The following is a 27,647-nucleotide window of genomic DNA, read 5'->3' as shown; positions in this document are numbered from 1 at the left end:
GGGTCTATTGTACGCAACCTTACCTTGCATTTCTGCAAGAGGCTGTTTCCACGGCTCGAACACGTGACCTCCTGGTCACATAGCAACTTTACCAGTTACGCCAAGGCTCCCCTTCTAGAAATGATGATGATGATCTTATTTCTAGAAATTCCAAAGCTTATGTTTTTTATGCTATTATGAGAATATTGATTTATTTTATGAATTCTTTGATTTTATTCATTGTGGTTGATCTCATCTCATGTTGCTTGTTCCTTCGAGGTGAGATATAGCGATTGTGATCATTCCATAATATAATCGGAGGCTACCGACCTTGCGTCACTCCGATAAAGTGGTAGCTTTTAATTGGGCTCTCATGCAAGCTACTTATATTATCTATGTATATGTATATAATATATTTATGGATCGGGCCGTACGTTCCTCAGCACTAACATGTGATATTATGAATCGGGTCTTACGTTCCTCGGCATTAACATGTGATATTATGGATTGGGCCGTACGTTCCTCGACACTAACATGTGATATTATGGATCGGGCCGTACGTTTCTCGGCACTAACATATGATATTATGGATCTGGTTGTACGTGCCTCGGCACTAACATGTGGTATTATGGATCGGGCCATACGTTCCCCGGCACTAACATGTGATATTATGGATCGGGCCGTACGTTCGTCGGCACTAATGTATATGGATCAGGCTGCATATTCCACTACAATATACTATATTTATGCATTGGGTTGCACGTTCCGCAACACTATTATGGTATATGTGTGTATGAGAAATGTTTTTGTGAAAAGGGCTAAGCATGCATGATATTCGCCTTAAGAGGCAATGAGATGTATAGGTTATCCTTATTTCATGTGATGTTCAGTGTCTCTTGTTATGTTGTTATTCATGCATTACATACTCAATACACTGTTTGTATTGATGTCCTTTCTTGTGGACGCTGCGTTCATGCCCGGAGGTTTAGGTGGTCAGCCAGACGATCCAGCTTAGTAGGATCTCCACCCAGCTACAGTTAGTGCACTCCATTTGGTCCGGAGCTGCAGCCTTTTTTGGTATGCTACCTTGACATGTAGATGTACGGGTACGACAGGGCCTTGTCCTGTCTTTTCTACAATTTATATTCCATAGAGGTCTGTGGACAGTTGTGAATAGTGGGAGTGTCATGTAGCTATGTCAACTCTTATTTTGTGGTACAGTATATATAGCGGCCTAATAGGCCCTCATCGTTATCCTTAGCACGACTGTTCATGTATATGGATGAGTTATGAGTTTTCGATGCAAAGTTTATTATGTTAATTTTACAGGAGATGGTATAGTTCTGTTATATGTTATGTATAGGCCACCAGGTTAATCAGTGAGAAGTAGGTACGAGTATAGGGGTGCTTGGTCAGTAGTGGTCGGGCACTCGTCACAGCTCATCGATTTGGGTCGTGACAGCCTCGGCGGTCACTTGACCGCTTTAGCGATAATGACCAAAAGTCATTGACCGCTACAGCGGCAGGGCTACCACTCCAGTGGTGCCGCTGCCATGGTGTTGGTGCCGCCAAAGCGGGCACCAGACACCAGAAAACTCCCAAAGTCTCATAATTCGATCCGATTTTCTAACTAGTTCTTGAGGCCATCTGCTCACATACCATATATATACACACATATAAAAACGCGCTACGAACGCGCCCGTAGCCTCGGAATTCCCAATGGAGGTCTCGTTGACCGAATCAACCTCTGATGCCTTAATTCCAATTTCCCATCCCAAGTCCCTAATTGCATCCAAGTGCATTGGGAACCGAACAAATACACCTACAAGTTCTAAACGACCATTCGGACCTCTCGGAATCGACGGAATTTCGAAAAAAAATTGTTTGCTCAAAAGTCAACTTTAGGTCAACCATTTTTTTCACTTTAAGCCTATATTTTCACAAAAGTTGCCCGAATCCAATCTAGACACCTCGAGAAGTGTGTCAACAGTCCCTTCGGGTAAAAATTGAGCTAATCCATGCTCGGGAACGGGCGAAAACGCCGAAAGAACTATAATGACCCGTTTGGTCATTACAACTTAGAACTTTGAAACACTGTAAGTTTAGGATACTTAAATATGTTATTAAGATTCTGATCATGTGTAGCGAATTGGTTATAGTCCTAAGCTATTATTAAAGGTTGTCACTTGAGTTGTTTGTTTGGATCATGGGCGTGACTTACCTAGGACTAGAAAAAGAGTGGAAAAAGCTTGGAGTTTCTAGCCAAACTCAGCATAGTCATTCTCCTTTCAAGTTGATGGGGTTCCAATGTGTAAGAACACACTGTTATGGTTTGCATTTCGCGGGCGAGATTAGCGCTCGGAAAGCTACTGCGAGTTTGTGGGCGCTCTTTCGGACTTATTTTGAAAAAGAGTCGCCACCTAATTTTTAGGAAATTAGAAAAACAAGTCGTGAAGGGTTTATTCACATACAGTGAAAAATCCTTCGTAATCCAGAGTTCTAGGGAAGGGTTCTGGTGTTCCCTTGAGGAAGGTGTTAGGCACCCCAATATTAAGGATCCGTAGAATACAATTGACCTTCGAGCTTCAATGTGTGATTATGTATGAACTGCTTATGTTTTGTTTAGTTTCCTGTATAACAATACTATCATAGCATATCATTTTGGCTTTAAAAGAGTTAAACAAATTCCCTTTAAGTAAGGGTACTTTGAGTTCGGATTCAAAATATCTGGGTAAAAATAGTTTGTCATTTTACTTATAAGGATAGTAATATCGGATGTGCCCCGTCTGAAACTAATGCCATGTGTTTGTTTGTAAGCATTGGTTTGTTTGTAAGAAAATACATATGTATACATATATGTATAGTCTTTTATTAATTCATACATTTTTCACATTTTATCTCTTTGGTCAATCATATCCTCAGAACTATTTTTCCAAACTCGGGCTTTGAAAGAAATCCCGTTCATCTGAATTCATTAAGTTGGGTCTAGCCCAAATATTTCTGTTTTACTTTCTTTTCCTAAGTTTCTAAAATTATGAAATGTACTTTTAAAGATATATTCAAAGATAATCAACTTTTTGTACAAGAAAACATTCTTTCACTTTTAGTTACATTAATCAAATGGAATACAACTCTTTTATCGTTCGGGTACAATTTGAAATATCATCTACCTGAATCCTAGGTTCCCACTTATAAGAGTTTCAATATCTATACAAATATTTACAGCGACAAGCATGTTCATACAAAGTGAATGTAAACATATAAAATAAGCATTTTTCATACAAAAATAAGAAGGGAAGAATGTTTAGCTTTGTCGGCCTTGGGCCCAAATCCCATACTCTTCTAGTCTTCGTCCGAAGCTAGCATCTGATCCTTTTATTTCGTCCTTAAGTTTTGCTTTCCGTGCTTGCTTTATTGGTACCTCGCACAATGAAATGGAAAGTAGTTAGTCAAAATGATACCCCCCCCCCCCCGGTAGGGTGACGTTTAGGAACATAAATAATATCCCGCGGACTCGTATCAAACTTTGAGAGCTTTGATTACGGAGGCTCAGACTCACAGTTCCGAATATGGCAAAGGAACTTGAATCATGTCGCGGCTACAAAGTAGTGGCCATTCTAGTTGCCTTGCCAAGCGCATGTTGGTTCCTACCTCGTGATATAACTGTGAGATCATCACTGCCTAAGCCGAGGGATAACCTTTCCGGGCTATGCATGGCCTCAAAAATTATTTTTTTCATTGGCCCAAGTGTAGTATCCGTTCAAAGTAGTAAAAAAAAAACAAGTACAAAAATCTGCTCCTAGCCAGAAATAAATAGTGTATCAAAATATAGTTACTGCTACATCTCTTTTCTCAAGTGTAGCATCTGTTTGAAATCTATCACCAAAATAGGATTTTTTTCCCAAAGATGAAAAATTATTCAAAGTTCTGCTGTTGTGTGTAATAGTAATTTCTTCACAAAGTATTATCTCAAAGCAAAGCAGCTTGGAGTAGCGTAGCTAACAGCTCGAAGTGACCCTAAAAGTGCTGCAACTACAAGTGTAGCAGCTATTCCCAACTGCTAAAAATGTGGCAGAGCAGCAAACAACTTATCCTTTAAATGGTACCAGCAATTGCCCTCAATACTGTCTCAAAGTAGCTCAGTTATTCAGCTCAAATGGCAACTAAACATCAACCAAATAACTACAGATTTAGAGCCTTAAAGATAGCACAATTTGGCCAGAAAGTGCCTTGAAAATACAACTCATTTCAGACTAAAAATGCAAGGCGTTTTGGCCAAAAATCTAGCAGTTTTGCTAATAATGCAGCAACTGTAAACCAAATGGCACCAGCAAATTCACTCAAAATGTAGCAACCAATCGACCAAAATGCAGTAACTATTTTCACCACCATAGCAACTCAAATGACCTCAAAAACATGGCCTCTTCCATCCAAGATACAACAAAATTCAGCCAAAAGCAGTGACTATTTTCAGCATAACAACAACTCAAATGACCTCAACAACATGGCATCTTCCAGCCCCAAAGATACAACAAACATTCAGCCAAAAGCAGTGACTATTTTCAGCGCAACAACAACTCAAATGACCTCAACAACATGGCATCTTCCAGCCCCATAGATATAACAAACATTCAACCAAAATGATGTAACTTCTCCCAGGCTCAATAGAAGCTCATGAGCATTTGGGATTGGGCAATATCCCCAAGTCATGCAAAGAAAAGAAGGGTAAAGGAATGAGTATCAAACAATGCATATTTTTAACAAAAAAAACATAAATAGATACTTATTTAAATAACCATCTCAGATTGAGATTAAGGACACATACATGTCATTAAACATTCGTAGATAATCAAGCAGGTTGAATTTGAAGGAGTTTTTTTTTTTTCATCAGGAAACTTATGGACTGAAATAAACTTAAGAATTTGTAGGGGAGATCTTTTTAGTTCATTTATTTTTAGTATGACTGAAATGAGTGACAGTTTAAAAAAGGGAAAAAAAGGGGGCTATGTAGGTATGGGTGACCAGCTCAACATAACTTTTCATAAGCATTTACTCAAATAGAAAATAAACAAGTTGGTGACTATTTTAGTATTCCACATGCAGCTTGTTTCAAAAGAAAAGAGATTCACCTTTTAAATACAATAATTGAAAAATGTACATTTCAGATGAGAAGCATTCTAGCTAAACAAAATCCCAGCCAGCTACAGTTTTGAAACAACCAAACAGCAGCTAATACTTAAGTTGATACAAGGAAAGATTATCCAATTCAAACTGCTATTACAAAAGAGGAAAACTGTTGACAAGTTGAAATAAAGAGGTTTCAAAACTGGAACATTATCTAACACATAAAAGATTCCATCAACACCCTCTTATGTTTTAAAAGTAGCTTTGCGAATAATTATCTCCAATTATAAATTTTCTACTGCAACAAAGGTGGTAAGTTTGCTGATCTAAAACAGTTTTTTTTAAGAAAAAGGTTTGTGGATATTCAAAGAGCAATATTCATTTAGGCTTTACACACATGGCACTGGCAAATAACTCAGGGAAGTCTACCATTTATTGTAACTAAAAAAAATAGCAGATACAAATTCATGCTTATGAGAAAATGAACTTCTAGAAGTCACTAAATGCACATGTAAGTACCACTATGCAAGCATCAAAATATATCCTAGAATGTCCAAAAGACCATGGTTTTGATTGAAAACTCAATTTACTCAAAGAAACATGTATTAACGAACTCCTGGGCATGGTATCAAGAAATGAAAATACCCAACTAGAGAATTATGCTTCAGGAAAGAAAATGAACTTAAGGGTTGGTCACAAACATTATAACAAGGCATCAGACATATTCAGATCATGAAGGAGTTTTAGAATGACGTGTATGCTTATCTTTCCTAGTCTTTAAAACATGAGTTTAACAAATAGACAGATGCTTAAAATAAAACAGTGGACTGCTTTTAGTTATCACATTAACAACTTCCAAAACAACAATAAAACCTTAACTAAAAGCAGCAGTCCAGCACTCCAAATGTACTGAGTCAGTCACTTTGAAAACACAATGGAAGAAAATAGTCTTCAGAGATCAACCCTTTGGAAAAAAAGGCAAAGGGGAAGGCTACCACCCTCAATATTCTAATGCCACAACTAGATCCAAAGGTTTTTAGAACCTTAAGCATGACAGGCTATTAGAGGGGCTAAGCCAATCCCACTATTTGCCTTGAGCTTTAACTAGCAGAACATTATAAGAAAAGAATCAAGTAAGAGTTCAATTAGCACTTCCTTGCCAAGGTGTGTCTTAATGTAGCAGTTATTAGCCTCAAAGGGGCAATAATAACTTATCCAAGAAAAATACAACATAGTGGTAGCCTTAATGCCGCAACAAAGTGAGATCAATAAGTAGCAGTAGAAAGGCCAAAAAATTTAGCATATATTCAGTCCAAAAACATAGCAGCTCAAGGCCTCATGATGCTTCAGCAAGATGGCCAAAAAAATGCAGCACTTGTTTGCACAAGCTTAAGCCACAAATTTGCTCAAAGAACACATCAATTTAGACTGCAACAATAGCTCAATCAACAAAACATGGCAGCAACTTAATTATCCAAAGTGCGACAGCCAAAACGGGACATCAACATGTAACACATGGTCTCAAAAGGTAGCAATACCTGAAAGATGTTACATATGCAAAACAGTAGCAGCAACTTATCCAAGCACAACACTTTGAGAGCCTCCAGATTCAACAGCAACTCATGAACATTTGAGATTAGGAAATTTCCCCAAGTCATGCAAAGAAAAGGAAGGGTAAAGAATAAGTATCAAGCCAAGAAATGATGAAGCATTTCATATGGTTGTGTTATTATCACAACTTAGCCAAGTTTATCAAGCAAGAATCAGGATATAGAGTCATAAAGCAAGTGAACACATACAACAGTTTCATGCCATACAAAACTATCCAGATTTCACAAAGTTACCAAAGATATAAGCCTTTGATGCTAAAAATCAGGAACGAACTTAACTTAAGAAAATGTTTGGTAGCCAATCATGTAGGAATAGTTGCCAGCAAGAGAAAACACCAACCCAACTCAGTATCCCTTCAAGAGAAGTGAACTCAAAAGGTGTTTCAACTACTTAATCTTTAAATGTCCTTTACTCAAACAAGGCATCTTTAAAAAAAACAGACTAGCAAATTTAGTTAAAACAAGAGGTAATCATTACTGTTTCAAAGAAAGTTCTGACTTGGTCCTAAAAATCCCCTTAAGCTACTGATCTGTTTCTTTTAACAAAAGTAAATAGAAAATATACCTCCAGCAGCTAACACATTCAGATTTAATGGCTAGCTGCATTTGACCTTAAAATTTAGGTAGACCTAAATGATGTCAAAATGAAAGCAACATACTTATAATTTTCTCATGATTTACTAGTGGCTAATCCAGTCTTTAACAGAGGAAAAAAACAACCACAGAAGAACAAAAAAAGGAAAGAAGACTACTAAATTAACTGATGCTCAAGCTTCTCAACACATTTTTATCCATAATAAGAGCTGAAAATCAAGTTCAAATAAAATCAGTATCTTTCACAAAGACCAGAACCAAGACAACATATTAGCATTCAAATATAGTTTGGGAGGAAGAAAGTATTGTACTTCAATAAAAAACTACTGTAAACTTGAGTGGTTAAATTGCTAAGCCAGAAACCAAGGTTAACTCCTATTCAGTCCAACATTTCGATGAGAAAACAGGGAAATCCTTTAAGCCCTTTGCTTATGCTCCAGAGATATTATTCATTCTTATACAAATAGCACACCATCAAATCACACAGAGGCTATTCATAAGAAAATTAAATCCCAGAATCCTACATGGATTAATCTAATAAAATTAAAGCCATCTGAACAGACAGGGAGTGCTTTGAAAAGGAAAAGACAGTGAAAAGATCCATAGTAGAAATAGTAGAACCGATTGAAGGCATAATAGAAAAAGGCTAAACATGATAAGATTACATCAACATAGTGTAAAAGGAAACCTAGACAAAAGACATGATTTTATCTTTGAAGAACTTCCCTAATCCTTCCTGAATTCAATAAAAAATGCTGGGACATATAGAATTTGAAATAAAAACATACTTCCATCCAACTAACATCCAAGACAGAGTTGAAAGGAAAATGCAGCACTAGAAATAAGTTCATATTTTAACATTGATAGGTAATTCCAGTAAAAAAGGGAGTAACCAGATTCAAAAAATTATAAAACACACAAATCACTGTCATGGATATTTAATATAAAACAAATCACGTCTCACTGTAGACAGGCTTTTATCCTTTCCAGATCTGGTGTAGAAGTGTTGGAACCTCATAACTATTCCAATCAGGTAGACAAACACAACAATGCACTCTTATCCATACAATACTTAGAGGGCGCAATTGCAAGAGGAATAAAGCAAAGAGTGTTCTAGTAAAGAAGTAATTACATCTAGTGACTGATTAAGGTGAAAAAAAAAGAAAAGTTGCTTAAAATGTTAATCATGTTCATGTTAGCATGTGGCTTATCAATTAACACCTTTGTGTCATGACCCAACCCGCCATAACTGGCACCCACACTAACTCCTAGTGGGAGAACTAATATGCTCAACCATCTACTCATTTAAAGTCCATTTTTACTTAGTCTATTCATTCAATTCATAATAAATTAAACGCAAGATTAAGTCAAAAGTGGTCATGCCATAAAACAATAATGTAAATGTGGAAGTCCTAACTATTACAACCCCAAAATTCAAATGTCACCGTACAAGGACTCTAATCAGAAACATGTGTAAGGAATCCATACTGTCTGAAATAAATAAACATCAATGTATGGAATGGAAATAGACATTAAATAAAGGAAGATCTTCGGGCGGCCTGGCACGGGTAGAAGCTCACCCTCAATCTGTCAGCAAATGGCCTCAAGCTAAATATGAGGTCGAGTAGCAGTCTCTGCATCACAATCTGCACTAAAAAAGAATGCAGCAAGGTAGTATCAGTATAAACACTTTGTACCGGTAGATATCATAGGCCGACTAAGATTAGTATCATGCATGAATCATAAAATCAATAAAATAGATAGACTAGTCTACAACACATAATTAGATAACCAACACCAAATCAATCAATGATATTAACAAATCAAGTCCACCACTGATATTATCAATCAAGTCCACGAATGATTTTACAATCAAGTCAACCAATGATATTAACAATCAAGTCAACAGAAACAAGCAATGGAATAAACCTCGCCACAACATTCTTACTTACTCAGTCACTGATCACTCGTGTACATACATGCTAATTGGTGTCTTTGCCCAATAACTATGACCTGCAGGGGACCCATGGTGTCCATGTACCCTCGCTCTGGAATCTTACCTTGAATCACGAGCCTTTAACTTAGGCCACATCCTCAGCCCCTGTCAAATGTGCCTAAAGGTCACATCCTCACCCCTTTTCAAATGCGCCTTTTCATATATATATATATATATATATATATATATATATGTCACATCACTTTTAATGAGCGATTATCAAGTAGTGTATTACTTTCATCAAGAAGATCATATTAACTTCTCACCACAATTGTCATCAAATTATAGATCACCACACATCGAATAATGGCATTTAGCCCACATTATCACTCAAACAATAACATATAGGAATTCCAACCACACATTATGCGCGAAGACTAGACATGCTTTCTCCTATCAATCTCATAACACATACAATCAACTAATCAAAGTCTAACTCAAGTAAACCGTAACCTACCTCAACTACAGAGTTGGAACAATGCGAATCACTCCGCTATAGCCTTCCCCTTCCGTAATGTCTCGGAACGCTCAAAGTCTAGCAATTAAGATGCTAAATAAGTCACAACACTCTTGTCAACAATATCAATTCAATGAACACCCTTTCCACTGTACCCTTTTCTAATGGGTGAATGCTTACTAGGTATAAATCATCCTAACATTGGCCTTAGAAAGCATAAACTATCAATTCCTAAGGTGATTCATTCAAGTTATCTCTTGCAAGCAATTTCTATAGTCAAGCTACCATCTTTATGAGACCCTAAGTCTCACTTCGCTTAGTTTATGTCCTAACGGTTCAATTCTTGATTAGAAAGTGATATCCAAAGCCTTTAGATGATAATCACACAATAATATCGATAACCCACCAGCTATTAAAGGTCTATTAAGTTCTAGGGTTACTAGTCTCAATTCACCATTATAGACCTGTTAGAATGATGATAATCTTAGGGATGAATGCGTAATGCAGGAAGGAAAGGTTGAGACTTACCTCTCAAGAATAGTCTTGCCCTAGCCTTAGAATTTCACCCTAGGTGCTCCTTGGAAACTGTGTTGGAGTTATATGAATAAGGAATTCAGACTAAGTGTTTAAAAACTCGAAATTCTGTCCCCGTCGACTATTGTGGCGGTTGTTTTGTCGCTGCAGTGGTCTTGCTATAGCGGGCAAGGGCCCGCTGTAGCGGACTTCCACTAAATGCTCACTTTTGCTGTGGCGAGCACGGAGCCGCCATAGCGCAAGTGCTACAGCACTCCAGTGTCTGCCTTAGGGGGCGTGCCCCTTCTCCTCCCCTCGCGGCAGCGACCGGGCCGTCGCTACCGCGGGCTCACTACAGTGAAACTTTGTCTGCCGCAGTGACAACCCAAACCAGTGAGCTCGGTTTTTCTCACCAGTTTTCCACTCTACCACCCAACACTTCATCCGAGGCCTGACAAACACTACAAAACATGCAGATTAATGTAAAAACATCATACGGACTCACCCGTGGCCTCGAAATCTCCAATGGAGGTCCAATTTCCTACGTCACCCCCCAATGGACTCAACACAACCAAACAATAATCACAAACAAATCAAGTTTTCAGTTCTTAGACTTCTATATTCGAGTTTCTATCAGCTCCCTCTACCCTTAAAAGGGTTTTATTGGGAGGGTGATCCTAGATTTTCCATAATGACCGAAAGGGTCGTTACACTTTGTTTCAAATCAACAAGGAGGTAGTAAACTTAATGAAAACATATATTTCAGTTGAGAAAAGTATTTTGAATTTAACCAGTTAATTTAAATGGAAAATCTATAAAACAAGAGATTATACTATTCCACAATTACCTTAATGGACTCAACACAACCAAACAATAATCACAAACAAATCAAGTTTTCAGTTCTTAGACTTCTATATTCGAGTTTCTATCAGCTCCCTCTACCCTTAAAAGGGTTTTATTGGGAGGGTGATCCTAGATTTTCCATAATGACCGAAAGGGTCGTTACACTTTGTTTCAAATCAACAAGGAGGTAGTAAACTTAATGAAAACATATATTTCAGTTGAGAAAAGTATTTTGAATTTAACCAGTTAATTTAAATGGAAAATCTATAAAACAAGAGATTATACTATTCCACAGTTACCTTTCAATCAAACCAAAATGCACATTTTTCATTACTAAATAAAAAGCATCTAATAAACCCATGCTTTTTATTCAAGTAGAGACTCTAACATTTGGATGTTAGCACACTTAATCATTCCTTTTTTTTTTTTTCTAAAACAGACAGACATGCAGTATATGTTGAGACTAAAACAAATCACAAGCAAAGGAAAAATGAAACGATTTAGTTTTCTAAACTCATGGAAAACTAAGCCTAGCATCAAGGAAATGCTAAAATTAAGATAGGGAAGCTGATTCACTCCCAATGCTTTCAGCATTTACTTACTTGCTTATAATAAACATGAATATTAATCAAGAACAGAAACTAAAAATGAAAGCATAATCTCCCTTAGCTAATTAATTAAAACTAATAAAATCAAGAACAGAAAAACAGAATGGAACATATTTTACCTAAAACTACTTAAAACTAACAAAGAAAAATCTTTAAAAAAAAAAGGATAGGTAAATCGATATTACCTCATTTAGAGCAATGACGGGGGCAACGGGAGTCGACGAACTACCTTTCACCCGAATCGATTTTCGACGAATGGAAATGACTTCCAAAGATTAAACATGAGCGAGAACTTTCTCGAAACTCAACGGCTTAGCTGGGTTTCTGAATGTTCTAAACTCTTGGGGTTGTAAAAGAAAAAAACCCCATTGATGGTGTAGAAACCATTTTTTTGGTCTCTGAACTTCTTCTTTAAAATGAAGAGAAGGGTTTCTATTTATTGAACCTAAATGAAGTATGACTGTTCAAAAATTGAAGATTCAAATCCCAAATTTCCAAGAGAAGGTAAGCAAAAATCCGTTGCCAATTGAAAAGAAAAAAGTACAGTTACCATTGAAATGAGCTGGATTTGTATGTTCAAGTCACAGAACCTTAGGGTTTTTATTTTACTGCATTTGTGAGGAAGTGAAAAAAGGGATTTCACCCTTTTAAGTTAGATATGGGCGGGGTCAATGGGAATTTTGGGCAGGTCTTTTGGGCTTGCAAGATAGCTGACTTGGAATTTAAAAACGTAGTCAAGGCTGGATTTAACAAATAGCCAATTTAATCTTATTTTCAAAGCAATTGCTCTTAAATTAAAATTCATTCTGTAACTCCATCCAAATTTCCTTGAGACTGAGATAAATTATTATTGAACGAACTAATCAAAGCTTCTTGACTTGACAAAGTGAAACATGACTTTAAGTCGACATTAAAATGTGTATTTAATTAAAACCCTTATTTTTTGTGTAAATTGATTTTCGAATTGATAAAATCGGCATAATTTTATACTTAAAGTTATATTTAAATATATATAATATATTAGGTATTTTTCCAATGAAATGACAAAATATCACCAAAAGCTGTTTTAGCAATTATTTTTTATTTTCTGAATAATTTGCGATTCAAGAAACTTGAATAGTTAATTTGAGTTTTTTGGAGGGCAAAAATTGGGTGTCAACACACACCTCATGGGACCCTTAGAGAATAAAATAAGTAGAAGTATGTGTAAAATTCATGATACAAGTATCTGCTAATTGGTAAAAATAGCTTAGAAATACTGCCTTAAAAATGGTGTTTTGTATGCTTGAAGTAATCTGTTTGGATTAATCATATTATCACATAAGAGTTTGGTTTAGCACATCAACTGGTTTATGACTGTTTTATCGCACTTAGAGTTAAGAAATTTAGTAAAAACTAATTTAGGTTCTCAAACCATTCTTAGGATATAAGACTGTCTTCTTCAAATGATTTTAAAATTATTGTGCCTTAGGGTATGGATTGCAGCATTTTAACTATGAGTGGTATATCCTATTTGAGTTGGAGTTCTTTTTCCTAAAACTTTGTATTTTCTTGCTGCTATGTGTTGCAAACAGTTGATGTTATATGTGGAGTATATGGAATATACTTGTCTTGTATACATCTTGGTGTATACAAGAAGTATACCTCATATATTTCTTTGGGTTGGGCTCTGGCACTTGCTAGGAAAGCCCATGAGTTAGGCCTATTTTCTTTTCTTTCTTGTTCAGACCTGTTATCATATGGGCCAGTGTTTGAATGTGGTTTAAACGGAAACTGGATTTATATGGGCTTTGTTTTTACTATTTCCAATTTTTGAATCACATTGATTTTCATTTGGAAACTTATGACATCTGTTATGTGAAAAATATATGTTATTGTATGTTTGATGTTTATTTAGGTTTGCTTAAACATTCTTAGTGAATTTAGACACCCACTAATCTTTATCCTCTTTGTGTTCTATGTGATTCAACGTGGGCCGTCTCATTGCATTAAAACCTGTTGGGCCAAGAGGCCCAACCCCATTCTTGGTTGAGTCCGGAGGAGAATTAAAAAGGAAGGTAATATTTATGAAGGCCCATCCATGAGCGAAAATGGACGCTGGTGGGCTTGGTAGGACCACCAGTTCAATCTTCTTCTTTCTTTTACATTTAATATATTGTTATATATATGTAAACAAACTGTGTAAATAGTGAAACCCCTATGCATGTGTAGAACCTAGGAAAATCATACTTAGTATTTAGGAAGTCGCCTAAATCGAATTTCAAACTTGCTTAATTCTATATCCATGCGTGAAACTGGTTCAACATAAGTTGATTTTGAAATGGTTAAAACGATATGAATTTGGGCCTTAGCCTCGCCTTTTTAAAATTCTGACCAAGATAAAACAAATGAATTTATAGGTTAATTTTAGGGCCTTAGGCCTAAGCTCTCAATTTTTTTCTACTTAAACCAAATATAAAAATGGGCTTTTGATTCAGAGACAAATTGGATAACAAAATTGTGTTGGTTAAAACCTTTTCTGGACTTGGAGCGATTTCTGATTTTTAGTTAATTATTTTAAATTTTGCATGATACAAAAATGGACTGATTCTGATTTGGGCCTTGAAAAGATTTTCTGTAATAGTTTGGACTAAGTAAAGACCAAAGATTTGTAAACTGTTGGAGGAAGATACACTTTTGGGCCAGAAAGCCCAAACTTTACATGATCATGACTGATTTGGACTCATTTCTGGAAAAGATTTTTGGCCTGGAAGCTCAACATCTTATTGGACTGAAATAATGAGAGGAATAATTTAGACCAAAATGAAGTATGATGGAAAATGAAGTATGATGGACTTTGGGTGTAGAATATAGTTTGACCTTTATGGGCTTCAAAGATGATAAAATTGTATAAATAAAAGAAAAACTCTCCTTTTTTATATATAAAACGTGTATATATATGTGTGTGTGTGTGTGTGTATATATATATATATATATATATACTCTTGCTTGAAAAAACTTTTACCCAGTTTTCCTTAATAAATTAGGTGGCGACTCTAAAAACTAAAATTCAATTTAGAGCACCAACAACCTCGAAGTAGCTTTTATGCACCTGTGTAAAAGTGAACCGTAAAAGATGGCCTCTCCGCTGGGGATTTTCTACGTTCTAACAATATGGGTTTCAATATAATGTGATTTTAACTATATTTATTTGCCTATGTGTTTAATTTCCGCAATTGTAACTGTCATTTATTCTCATATCATAAACTCCGCCACTCTCGGCAAAAAACATGATTTCAAAGGGGACACGCAGGATCGCGGTTTTGCCTTCACTAAAAAACCCGAAACATCCTTTCTTTGGAACACGTTGAACGTTAATTTGGTGTGCGGTCACCCAACGACCGACAACAGTTCACCCCGAGTAGTCCTCTCGAGTGCAGGGTTAATTCGATAAACCCACTCTTATATATGTGTCACGACCCAATTTAGCTAAGTCGTGAGGTCACCTTCCTTTCCCACCTCGGTATGCGAACCCTCAATCCAACGATACTAAGAACGTAACTAAATAATTAAATAAGCGGAAGAGAATAAATCACGTAAGTCTGACGGTAATAATGTAGAACAAGTGTGGAAATAAGAAAATATGCCCTAGAGTCTGGTCTAATACATACAAGAGCATCTAACAAACAATTCTGAATATCAATAATATATTAAGTCTGAGTATGTATTGGAATATAAAATAAGACATAAGTAAAGAAGAATCTTCAAGACAGCAGATGTCTCGTGCTCACCCTATAGACTCTAAGCAAATCTCGGAGCGACTACCAGCCACGAAAAACAGAAGCAGATCCAAACTGGAACTCTGCATTCATAAAAGAATGCAGCAAGTGCAGATCAGCATAAAAACACAGTACTGGTAGATATCATCTGCCGAATAAGTATAGCTAACATAATTTAAACAATAAAGCAGGATAGGCAAATAAATCAACAAGTGTAAGTCATCACAATTCAGAATCAAGTATGCGTCATCACCTAGGTTGAAGCATCTAAATCCAAGTGCGCAAAGTGTCAATATATCCAATCCGAATCCAAATATCACAGTAAATCACCAGATCATCACAATATAGGCCATAATCAAATGCAATAATGTATGTATTCAATGCAATGCAATGTTGTGTACACATGTACTCCGAACGGAAGTATCGACGTCTCGGTAGCACAACCCAAGAAGACTCGCGAAGTCTAAGTACTACTCGTCCAGGATCTTTTCCCAACAGACAGACGAGACTCCGAATCTTTACCCACGGAGGGTTTTCACCAGCACCACCCTGGGGACCCACGTAGTCCATGCACTCACTCAATCCACTATTTCGGGACAAATATCGAATATCGGACTCTCATGTCACTCTAATAAAAAATCGAGTCCAACTCATCACAGTGTTTCATCAAGTACCAAATATGTATCAATAGTATATCATGAAGGATGAGAGTGCATGCAATATATATGTCAACATCAATAATCAGATCAATATCACAAGTACCAACATAGGTATGCCAACAATATCATGAAAGACTACACAAGTCAAATGGAACTCTATCCTCGTATCAACATCAACAAGTGAGGTACTACAATATCACAATCAAGATGGAACAACAATTGCCAATATCTACTATCAATCACGTGGCATCAAGCCAATCACAATAGAACAATCAAGTTATAACACAACAGGGTGGCTAGCCCCAATCACACAATAGGGCCCAACCCTAAGACAATATTCAACCCAACTTCATACCCGAAGGTTTACATGCTGTCTCCGACAATGGTGGTAAATGTTGACACCTAATTTTTGACCTCCCGTAATTTATTTTAATTACCCAGAGTCCTTGGATATCAAACATAGTGAAATATGTATTTTTAGAAGTCAAAATAATTTTTATAAAATTGTTTAGATAATATTTTACCATTTTTATTTCGTAAAATAATTTCTATAATATTATAAATCATTTAGAAATTAATTGGAATATTTTCACAATTATGATATATTTGCTAAACTTAACCAAGAGAAAAACAAGTTACAACAATTATTTATTTAATTGTCCAACTTGTTAAAATTGATAAATCGCCAATTAGCAAATATTTTACTCTGTTTAATTCAGGGAATTTGGTTTATTAAACGAATTAATCATTTACTCTTCAATTCTTAATTTTTTCATATTCAATTTATTAGAATTTTATTGTAATTAATTGACTATTTAATTGTGATTAATTCTATAAATTGTTCAATAAATGGCTACAATTGAAATAATCAATTGCTTGATTCAATTATGACTCAATTGAAAGTCAATTTCCATAATTGAGGTCATTATTGCAAAATTAGCCTTTTAAATTGTTATTTAGTCTAATTGTGACCTCGAATGGGTCAAATTCATTGGTTTGACTAATTAAGGTCATTTTTACAAATGTTACCATAGGATGGCTAATTGGACCAAAAAAAGGCCGTAATAGAAATAACCTGGTCTTAAGACCAAGTCAATTGAAGGTCATAATTGCAAAATTAGCCTTTATTTGTTTAATTAGCCTTAATTAGCAACGTTACCTGTGTGACGTCATTATGCCGGATTTGGCAAAAACTCAGGCATATCAGCCTTATGCAGTACTGTGTGGCCATTTTGAGTGAGAACATTAATTGTTCTTAACCTCTCTCCTCCACACCACCACGCTACCACTACCAAAGAGGTAAAACTCTTCCTCTCTCTTACTTTTTATGTGTTTTAAGGTCAAACAAGGATGAATCCCTTAATGGGGTTTATTTTGATCCATTTTTTAATTGAGGTTTCTCATTGGTTCGATTAATGATCAACGGATAGATCTAATTTGGGTCTGAATTTGATCCTTTATTTGATTTTCACAAATCAATCTGCACCGCACGTTGATAATTGTGAGGAAACAAGTCCAAAAAATAGACTTGTCCCACATCGATGTGGTTAGGGTCTGAAGGATTTGGGGGTTTCTATATAAATGGACCCTAAGTTACATTGTTAGACACCTTTTGACAGAGTATTCACATATATTCACTCATATACTCAAAATAGCTAAACTTTAGGGCTTTTAGCTTTAAATTTTAAGAGTTCGAGTTAGTAAAATTTTAAAGTTTTATCCTCTATTTTCTTGTGTGGGTTATGTGTTCTTGAGCATTTGGGGTGGATTATTGAAGCTTCCAGGTCCAACTCTCTTCACAATTGCGCACAAAAGAGGTAACTCCCCTTTTACCTTTTATTTCTGCCTTCCTTAGTTATTTTTGTATGATTTTCTTGCTGTTTTGCTTAAGTGTTAGATGATGTTCCTTGTTTAGCTCAGTTTAATATCTTAGCCTTTTTTAGATGCTTGTTCAGCTCAGTTAAATGTGCTTCTATAGTTTAGCTTGTGTAGATAAATATGATTATTAACTTAGTCTAGTTGGTTAAGCATGTTGTAATTATATGCTATTTAAATCCAATATGTTTATGTATGCTAGTTTGTTATTCTTATGATTAAAGCATACTAACTAGTATGGATTAGTTCAGTTTAATAAAGAAATTTGCTGATATGATAGTACTAGGTAAAGTTATGTAGTTTTAGATGTTATTTCAATATGCTTATATAATTATTCCATTCAGTTTAAACATGATTATGCATTAGCTGGCAGTTTGTTTAGAAGTACTTATATGTTAACTTGTTCAGCCTGCTTAGCCTGCTTATATTGAAGGACTAGATTAATTTTATTTCAGTTTAAGCATGATTTATGTGTAACTTAGTTGTAGATGTTATATCCCGCAATTTTTCATATTTGAAAAAATTTGAAAATAATTGTGACAAGTTAAAGACAAGGCTATATTTTGATTTTGTTCAATATATAAGTTGTTCATGGAAAATATTGATGTGGAAATATGGAAGGAGGCCAAGGGCAAAATTGGAATTCCGGAAATTTGTTTCATGAATTACACAAAATAGCCACAAGTAATTGGGCTAAAAAAAAAAAGGGAAACAAAGACCCAATTTGGAGGGTGTGGCCGTCCAAACCATGGGCCAAGCCCACTTGGGCTTTTAATTTAAATGGCTATAAGAGGTAAATTTCCCCATAAGTTGTCATTTTCATTCAAGAAGTTTCAAGAAAATCATAGAAGAGAGGAGAAAGAGAGGCTCACGGCCATAGAGAGAAAATAAAATAAAAATAAAAAAATTCCAAGCCTTCAACTTTGATTCAAGAATTATAATTCTCTTGTAATCCTACTAAGTTCAAGATTCTCTACAAAGTGGTATAATTGTCTTGGCAAGAAAGTGACTTTGGTGGCAAGGAGAACTTATTGAAAAAAGGTAAGGATTTCTTGTTTCTTTTATGTTATGGAAGATTTATAGATGTTAGAGTGAGTAGAATTGAATGGAAATCATGGAATTGTGGTGTAAGTGTGTGTGTATGTGTGGCCGTGTGGTACCTAGTATGAAGGAATATGAATTAAATTATTTAGTATGTTAATTGTGTTGTTGTAGTCTTGTGATGAAAATGGAAGGTTAATGGTTCTTGTTGTTATGGAAAACTTGTTGTAAGGTTGTTGTAGGAAAATATGCAACTTTATTCTAGTTTATGTAAATATGGAAATGAAAGTGGTAAGGTGTAAATTATGATTGTTATTAATGAAATTGGAAGGTAAAAATGCATTGTGAATGTTTATGTCGAAGGTTGGAAGTTTTGGATGAATTATGGTTTCGGTGGAAATTTTGTATACTTTGTAAGAATAATGTGAAATGCTTCCGAATTGCATTTGAATGATCTTGAATTTGTGGATGAATATGAAAATGTTGATCTTAGTTTGAAAGTATGAAGTTGGAGTAGAAGTTGTGGCATTATGAAGAAAGGAAGACTATTTGTGTTAGAATGTGTTTTGTAGTAACTGTTGATGTTTTTGATATTGTTATGGGTGTTGTGTTGATATTTTGAGCCGAGTTATATTCTCGGGGTGGCGAAATTACAGGGGAAATGCTGCCCAAAATTTTGTAGACAAGTAATGAATTAAAGATTTGAATGCTAAAAGTCATACTATTGACAATTGGTAAATATGACCATTTGTAGATTTTGGGCGAAACGGGAATTGAATTTGAGCGAGCGTAACGTGCAGCTAAGGTATGTAAAGCCTTGCCCTTCATTCTTTGGCATGTTCTAAACATAATAGGCTCGGCCGCGAGCCTTAGATACGACCCTGTTCCTAGAAATCCGAGATTGAAATTGGCTCCATTTCATTCAATGAGATTGAATTGGTTTCTTAACATTTCGTCGGCAAAATGACCTATATGTATGCAACTTTCACAAATGAAGTCGGAATGCCCTAAAACTCTCACGGATGACTCCATAAGACTTATGATCCATAATTTACGTACGCCACCTCGGTTCGGCCCAAGGTGGGCCCATAAATCCTGATACTTTCTGTATGGCTTTAGCCAACTCATTTCTGTCTGGAATTCACGGGTAGCTTTTGGTTATTATTCTGTTTACTATGCGATAAGTGTTATGACTACCTCTATGAGTCTTATAAAATATTTTTGACACCTGGAACGTTTTTGGAAATCTTATTCTGATATTCTGGATAAGCTACTTACCTTCTGTATTTTTTCTGATATACGATTTTGGCATACATGAACCTTGTGTGATGCATGATCCTGGCATGTGTGATTTAGGTTTGGAAAGTAATAAATTTGGCATTCTGTTATTACCTCTTTTGCCAAGTCCCGGGCCGGTTATATTATCGTGCGCACTATGCGATATTGACCGCTGGACCCCTGACCGCGGTATGTGCGACATTGATCGCTGGACTCCTGACCGCGGTATGCCGGACTTGTGACACTGACCGCTGGACTCCTGACCGCGGTATCTGCGACATTGACCGCTGGACTCCTGACCGCGGTATGTCGGGTTTGGGATGTTAACCGCTGGGTACTTGGCCGCGGTATGTGTGATAGTGACCGCTGGACTTTTGGCCGCGACAATTGTGTGTTTGACTTTCTATGTGTATGAGATGGAAATGTTTTTCAAAGGAAAGCAAAGCATTTTAGCATTCTGATTGCCGTATTTGTCTTTCGGAACCTCTTATGTATGATTTGTACGTCAGATGCAACACTTTGGTATTCTGGTTATTGTGCCCACCTTCTGTACATTGTACTTCGGTTATGACTTCGTTTTCTGTACTTCATGCTTTGCATACTCAGTACATCTTTCGTACTGACCCCCTTTCTTCGGGGGCTGCGTTTCATGCCCGCAGGTACAGACTCACGTTTTGGTGACCCACTGGCGTAGGGTTTCCATTCTGCGGTTCGGAGTGCTCCCTTTGTTCCGGAGCCGACATTTTGGGTACATACTCTTCCGATGTATATGCTTATGTTTATTCAGGGTACGGCGGGGCCCTGTCCCGCCATATGATTCTGTTGTTCCGTATTAGAGGTCTGTAGACATAGACGTGGGTAATGTACAGTTTTGTTGGACGCGTTGTGTGAATTGTGTTTGGGCGGCTCATCCGCCGTGGCAGCCCTATCGGCCGCGTGTATGTATACTTTGGTTCGTTATGTATAGTATGATAGCCTTGCCGGCTTCTATGCAGTATATATGGTTGCAGGCACCAGTGTGGAGCCACGTCTGATATTCATTTATGTACGAGTCGTCTGTATGCTGAATCTGGTACATGAGCGCGTAGGGGTGCCCAGCTCGGGCACTAGTCACGGCCAACGGGGATGGGTCGTGACAGAAGTGGTATCAGAGCGGTTCGTCCTCGGATTGTCTACAGACCGTGTCTAGTAGAGTCTTGTTTATCGGTGTGTTGTGCACCACATCTATAAACAGGAGGCTACAGGGCATTTAGGGTGTTATCTTTCCTTCTGGTCCTAGATCGTGCGATAGAGCTGTGTTATCAGGATGGTTCTTCCCTGACGAATTGTTATATTTTCAGCGATGCCTCCGAGGAAGGCCACAGCCGGTTGGGTTGGCGTCGTACCGGTTGCACGATGTAGCAGCTAATTGGTACGAGTCTTGGATGCTGTCCAGAGGCGAGGGTGCCCCTCCAGCCGTATGGGGAGAGTTTACAGAGGCCTTCCTGGCCCATTTTCTACCTCCGGAGGTGAGGCGGGCCAGAGTAGACAGATTCTTGCTATTGAGACAGAGGGGCAGGAGTGTTAGGGAGTACAGTCTGGAGTTTGATTCGCTGGCTAGATATGCGCCCGCTTATGTCGCTGATATGACTGACCGGATGCACCGGTATGTGATAGGGCTGGATGATTATTTGGTTGACAGCTGTACGGTGATGGCGGCCCAGACAGGGATGGACATTGCCCGTATACAGGCCCACGCCCAAAGCATGGAGGACCGACACCGAGGGCGTCAGCCTGACAGGGATTATGACAGGGGTCCGCCCAAGAGGTCCAGATCCGCGAGATATTCTGGAGAATCGCGAGGTAGGCAGCCTCAGCAGCAGCAGAGCAGATATCCTCCCCAACCAGCACCGAGCACACCCCCACAGTTCCCCGGCTGGGGACCGGATGGTGCAGAGTATTCAAGAGCAGGCCAGAGCTCTAGGGCTTCAGGCTTTCAGATGGACAAAGGTTCCAGCCAGTTGAGGCCACCCCTACCCCGATGTCCTCACTGTAGGAGACACCACCAGGAGGGGCAGTGTCATCATGCCACGGGTGCTTGCTTTACCTGCGGCTAGCAGGGCCACTATATGAGAGATTGCCCACTCAGGGACAGTGCCGGGGGAGCAGCTCAGCCTACCGGGTCAGTCGCCGGTTCGTTATTAATCTTTTCTTGAGAGATATGTGTATGGATAGATCTGTACTCTATCATATTACGTGATTTTCTTCTTCTGGGTGTTAGTAAAAGTAAGGTAATTTTCAACCCAATAGAACTATATGAGATAGCTATAAATATACAGATGGAAATGGACATTGAGGATTCAGAAGGGCGATATGATAATTGTATGGTTTAGACCGGGGTGGGACCCGCTACGGAAACTTTTCATTCATTTATTATTCCTAAGTAGTTCATCTTGGGAGCTTTTCTAGAGGTTTCTTGGGGAAAACTCTTAGAGGTAAACTCATTTATCATCTCTACCTAATCTTGATTCTTTATCTCACCTAGTAATGATTAATTCATGCTAGAATCTTCCTAATGGGCCTTGTTGCGTGATTAGGGCTAGCCACCCCGTTGTGTTGTGACTTGATGGATCTGTTGTGTTGGCTTAATTCCACGTGTTGTTAATAGATATTGGAAGCTATTGTTACATCCTGATTGTGATATGGTTGTACTTTACTTTGATATTGATACGAGCATAGATTTTCGTATGAAATGTGTAGTTGTTGATGATATTATTGGTGTACCCATGTTGGTACTTGTGACATTGATATATTGTTGGCGTACCCATGTTGGTACTTGTTATATTGAGTTGATTCTTGATGTTGACACATGCATTTCACTCATTCTCATTCTTCATGACATATTGTTGAGACACGATTGGAACTTGGTGAAACATTGTGATGAGCTTGGCTCGATTTTTAAATGAGAGTAATGTGAGAGTTTGAAATCCGATGTTGGTCCCGAAATCATGGATTGAGTGAGTGCATGGACTCCGCAGGTCCCCCAGGGTGGTGCCGATAAAAACCCCCGTGGGCAAAGATCCGGGTCTTGTTTGTCTGTTGGGCAAAGATCGGGGACGAGTGGCACTTAGACTTCGCGAGTCACCTTAGGTTGTGCTACCGAGACGTCGCTATTTTTGTCCGGAGTACATGTGTACATGGCATTGAATCGCATTGGCATTCATACATCATGGCATTGCATTGCATTATGGCTTATATTGTGATGATCCGTTGTTATACTTGTTTGATTGGTTTTAGATTGTGTATATCTCGCGACTTGACAAACTTGGGTTTAGATGCTCAACCTAGGTGATGGTGGATACTTGTTTCTGATTGTTTAGACTTTTACTTGTTGATTTATCTGCCTATTTTGCTTTATTGTTTGAATTATGTTAGCTATGCTTAGCCGGCCGATGATACCTACCAGTACTGTTGTTTTGTACTGACTTGCACTTGTTGCATTCCTTTATGAATGCAGAGTATCAGGTTGGGTCTGTTTCCACCTCTCGTGGTTGATAGTCGTGATCAACATAGTATCGAGCTTCCAGAGTGAGCACGAGATGTTCTCTTCCTTGAAGACTCTTCCTATTTATGTCTGACTATTTCTATTTTGAGAGATAGACAGATTTATGTATTATTTTTCCAGACTTGTATATTTTCATTAGATGCTCTTGTATGACTTTGATCAGACCCTGGGGGTGTTTCCTTATTTTCGCACTCTTTCTATTATATACTATTGTGAGACTTACGTAATTATTCTTTTCCGCTTGCTTGATTTATTATTCATGTCCTTCGTTATCATTGGGCTGAGGGTTCGCTTACCGAGGTGGGAAAGGTAAGTGTCACGACTTAGTCAAAATGGGTCATGATAAGGTTGTATCAAAACCCTAGGTTACCCGATCTATAATACAAGAGTGTGTCTAGTAGAGTCTCCTGGATCGATATGATGACCTCCATACCTATCTGCGAGAAGCTATAAGACATTTAGGAGACTTTAAATTCTTTCATTCTCTCGTGCGACTTTATTCAAATTGGTATCTAGTCGATTTCAATTGGTATCTAAACTTTCTTATCTCAATCACCTATGGAGGGTGGAAACTCGTCCTTAATTCTTATGCGAACGGCCGATCTATGGCGTGTTGTGGTATTGTACGAGATGTGTTATCCTGATTTGGACACGTGATTCAGTTCAGTCACTAGTTATGGCCTAAGGTTTTGATTGTGTGGAGTCGCGACTAGACCCGATTGCTATATGGAGTCGCAATTAGCCTCGTTTATTGTGGAAGTCCGTGAGAAATTAGAAGATAGTTCAGAGGGTTACAAGGTCTCCATGGGTTGCTCGGAGGTGGCAAAGTGCATTATGGCTTCAGAGCAGTGGGTTGCTCGATGATATGATCGGTTCACTTTAGCTTCGTCAGGGCTTTATGATGGTGTGTGCGACACTGACAAACCAATGACGGGTCGAAGATTCAGCAATGGTAGAGTATTAGACGTCGGTATGTGAGAACAATTGTAAGTTCAATGATGACATCGAATGTGGGCAAACGTATCACGATCGTGGGTAATAAATAAAAGAAGTTGACAATAAGGACATGAAGGAAGACTTTGGTGGAAAGCGCGTAGCGAAGTGAGACTTCATAGAATATCTTGAGCATGAGTACTTTCTGAGAGATTGGGAAGGGAAAAATTGGTATCTGGCATGGTTGTCAGGATAAGGTTGCGACTGGTGCTAAGGTTATTCTTGATATAAGTTAGTTGATGTTAAAGGACTACTCGGTTAGTAAGTGAATGCTATGAGCACATTGTTTGAACGGTAAATTTGTTTGGGTTGTAGGCTTTGAGGAGTTAGTAAACGACTGATGGATATGACTTCAAATATGTGCGTATACGATAAGTTAATGACTTGAGGAGTTACTGGTTGTTCACTTAGATGGGAGGAGAAACGTTGATATTGTTTTGTGGTTGTCGGTCTTAAATGGATGATTAGTTTAAAGGATCGAGTGGATTTGAACGTTTGTTGGTTGATAGTGATAAAAGTGATTTGAAATGAAATACGAGAATTGAAGGGTTTTAATGGGACATCTTGCTATCAGATTCAACAAATTAAGGGTCGTAAGACTTGAGGGGAGGCATTATGGGTGCTTGAGCAGTGTTGGATTGCGCGGGAACATTATATCATGATGTACTGTAAGGGGTATGACCTATAAGGTTGATGGGTGTCTACGAGGTTAAGGGCAGAAAGGAAATCGTTGAAGTAAGAGTTAGAGATGTGGGAGTTTGGTTGCAGTGTACAGTGTAGAGTGGGCTTAAGAGTTTATGGATGGGTTGTATGTTCAGTATATCATAGACTAATAGAGATTAGTGGTGGACTAAGGTTGGGAACCTTGTATTCATTGTGCAAAAGAATTGGCTAGATCCCGCTACTAATGGTGTTGTTACCTGGAATATGTGATTGAATACAAAGAATTGGCGTGCAAGTGGTAGAGATGTTCAGATTCTATAATTAAGGTAAGAGATGATTCTTCAAGAACTAACGATGTTAAGAATTTGAGTAAGGGGTTAGTGAACATGGATACTTGAAATAGTAGATCGATGATGGGTTAACTGAGTTGAGTTCGGTACATTTCAAAAATGGAGTGAGGCCATACAGGCAAGGAAGCTTCAGTGAGATACATAAGGATATTAGTAATACCGTTATGTGATACGCTGGATTTAGAGAGTGTTCAATTTCGAGTTGTAAGCGTTAAGAAAACTCTAATGTGCAAAGTGTGTAGTATGACCCTATCTCCCGGATTGATTCGCTAGCTTGCAGAACTTATGATATCCGGTATTCGATTTAGTGGATTCAAGGATTGACTACTGTGACGACCCCCTTTGGGACCCACTACTCAAGGTATTGTCTATGCCAGGGTACAGCCAGTCCGCACAGGGCTCGCCCCATTATCCCTCTTCACGCTGCAGTGCTACGGGGTATCGAACCCGGAACCTCTGGCTCCTTTACATTCCCCAAAGGGAATCGCCTTTCACCAATTGAGCTAATGTTACACCTCAGAAAAAAAAATTGAGTCCATGAAATAATTCTGCGGGTGAACAGTAGACACGGATGAATAGTAGACGCGGATGAACAGTATCCGGTGAACAGTAAAAATCAGAAATTAAAAATCGGAAAAAAATCTGATTTTTTTCATTTTCTACCTCTCTCTCTCACTCTAAACTCTCTCTAAACCCTCCCAAACCCTCCTAAAAGCTCTCTAAATCTTTCAAGTTGAATTCCTCCAAATCAAAGCAAGATTTCATCTTAGGAAATTGGAAACTAGTTAGGAAAGGATTATAGTATTTGGTGCTTGATGTGTGGCTGATTATTGAAGCTTGGAGCTAGGATTTTAGTTGAGTTTTCTGGGCAATAAGGTATGTAATAAACTCTATTCTTGTTAATTAAGTTATTCATGGGAGAATTCCCTAGTTTAAAGTGAAGGGAATTATGTTATGAAGTCATAGATTAGTTGGTTGATATGGTTGCCTTGAGGGTTGTTTTTGATTGGAACTTTGAGAGATTTCTAGGTGCTTATATTGCTATATGAGGTTGTTGATATTGTTGTTGATGTTGTTGATAAGTTGTTGTTCTTGAATTTGAGAGAATAAAGTGTATAAAGATATTGTATACAAAGCGTATACTGGGCTGTTTTGGGAGTAATTTAAGAATGGATTTAATCCTAGTTTGATATGAAATTGTTGGTATTGTTGTTGTTGGTATTTTGATTGATGTTTGGCTAAGTTGGAATTTCGAGGATTGTTAAGTTTACAGGGGAAATGTGTTACACCCCGTACTTCGAAGAAACACTGTTAAATTTGAATGTAAGAATGTCGAGTTACGACTAGTTAAAACAACTTTGGAGTATGAGGAATGAGGCATTATTAAGTATATTGTTTAAATAATGGATGATTATGATCTTGTAAGTCGTCATCGGGAAAGAGTATTTTAAAACACAAGAATATGGTCATTATCATGTATAATAAGTGATAAATATCATGTATGGAGGGTTTCGGAATATTTCGAGATCGAGCAAGTTGAAGAAAATAAGTTCGACGAAAATTTGAGAAATGCTGGACAAATTTTTAGTCAACTTTGGAGGGGTATGTCTCTATGCATATTTGGAGTTTTAAGGCGTTTCAAAAGCCTAAAATGAAGTTCGTCAAGTCTAGTTTATGATTCAACAAACCACTCATCGATAGGACGTCGGAGTAGAGAATTATAGACGCTACAAACTGAACTGTCGCGCAGAAACAACACTGC

The 27,647-nt window shown here is 37.6% G+C and overlaps 2 long non-coding RNA genes across 3 annotated transcripts; one reads left to right on the top strand and one right to left on the bottom strand.

Moving 5' to 3' along the window:
• Window positions 1-3,053: 3,053 nt before the first annotated feature.
• Window positions 3,054-12,355, bottom strand: LOC132640793 (uncharacterized). 2 transcript variants are annotated; one of them, XR_009582378.1, is made up of 2 exons: window positions 11,910-12,355; window positions 3,054-8,958 (listed from the first exon to the last, which is right to left on the bottom strand). It is a non-coding gene; the product is annotated as an uncharacterized LOC132640793 (long non-coding RNA). The 2 variants fall into 2 exon arrangements; XR_009582377.1 differs by having other exon boundaries at window positions 3,054-8,953.
• Window positions 12,356-17,495: 5,140 nt separating this feature from the next.
• On the top strand, window positions 17,496-21,123 carry LOC132642430 (uncharacterized). The gene is made up of 3 exons (XR_009583155.1): window positions 17,496-17,958; window positions 19,812-19,862; window positions 20,995-21,123. It is a non-coding gene; the product is annotated as an uncharacterized LOC132642430 (long non-coding RNA).
• The last annotated feature ends 6,524 nt before the right edge of the window (window positions 21,124-27,647 follow it).

This window comes from Lycium barbarum, chromosome 5 (assembly GCF_019175385.1).
Source record: "Lycium barbarum isolate Lr01 chromosome 5, ASM1917538v2, whole genome shotgun sequence".
Taxonomy (NCBI): domain Eukaryota; kingdom Viridiplantae; phylum Streptophyta; class Magnoliopsida; order Solanales; family Solanaceae; genus Lycium; species Lycium barbarum.
This window is presented reverse-complemented; position numbering and strand designations above follow the sequence as displayed.